We start from the raw sequence: 534 nt of genomic DNA on the forward strand, positions 1-534 counted from the left end.
TGCTTGGAAAAGAGAAATAGATATGAATATGGTGTTACATCGGTAATTGGGAAGTTGTTATTGGGGGGACAGAAATAAAATGTGTACACGTTTATATGCTACAGGTATAGGATCCCTTATCCGGAAACCCGACATCCAGAAAGCTCCGAATTACGGAATAGACTCCATTTTATCCAAATAATCCAAATTTTTAAAAATGATTTCCTTTTTCTCTGTAATAATAAAACAGTAGCTTGTACTTGATCCCAACTAAGATATAATTAATCCTTATTGGAACCAAAACCAGCCTATTGGGTTTATTTAATGTTTAAATGAATTTCTAGTAGACATAAGGCATGAAGACCCAAATTACAGAAAGATCCGTTATCCGGAAAACCCCAGGTCCGGAGCATTCTGGATAACAGGTCCCATACCTGTTACTTTTTTTTTTTTTTGACTTCTCTAGACCAAAGTCCAAAGATAATTGATAAAATGCCCAGGATCAAGATCTATATTATTACTTTTAACACAAATATTAAAGTAAATATGCCTAAT

Source organism: Xenopus laevis, chromosome 3S, assembly GCF_017654675.1.
Source record: "Xenopus laevis strain J_2021 chromosome 3S, Xenopus_laevis_v10.1, whole genome shotgun sequence".
Taxonomy (NCBI): Eukaryota; Metazoa; Chordata; class Amphibia; order Anura; family Pipidae; genus Xenopus; species Xenopus laevis.